Here is a 673-nt window from a genome sequence, read left to right on the forward strand (position 1 = left end):
TTTAGGGGTGTTGTGCATAGGGTCGCTATGAGTCGAAAACGACTCGACGGCACATAACAACAACAACAACAATAATCCCAAAGAAATTTTATTTTCCTCCTTCATCTACAGAATGACAGAATGGTGTGGGACTAGCTGCTCCACTTGAACAACTTCCTATGTTGATGGCCCATATAATTCTTATGCTTTCTTCATTCTGATTATTTATTTAACAGATTAATATTGAGATGTTTATCTTTAATTTCACTAATTCTTTACTCCAAAAATTTAATATTCCTCCATTGTTCTTCTAATACATTATCTATTTATGAAATTTTAGTCTTGATCTTCCAAATTTCAACTTGCTATTTTTTTTCAGGACTTCTAGTTTTCCCTACTTCTCATGTTTTTCTAGTGCTTTATTTATATTTATTTTTAAATTTCTCTTTAGTTTCCTTGAAATTTCAGTCTATTAAAAATATTTAGCTATAATTCTTTTGAGTTTCTCATCAGGAAGTTCCAATAACATTTCCTCCTCTGAAAGATTATTTTTAAATTTTTTTGTTCTGTATTTTGGCAACTTGTTTGTACCATCTTGAAATGTGTATATGAGATATATAAAAGACATATTGCATGCATTGGGAAAGTCTGCTGTCAAAGACCTCTCCAGAGTACTAAAGAACATCGATGTCAG

The sequence above is a fragment of the Elephantulus edwardii genome, unplaced genomic scaffold (genome assembly GCF_000299155.1).
Source record: "Elephantulus edwardii isolate Elephantulus edwardi_28Jun2011 unplaced genomic scaffold, EleEdw1.0 scaffold00120, whole genome shotgun sequence".
Lineage (NCBI taxonomy): Eukaryota > Metazoa > Chordata > Mammalia > Macroscelidea > Macroscelididae > Elephantulus > Elephantulus edwardii.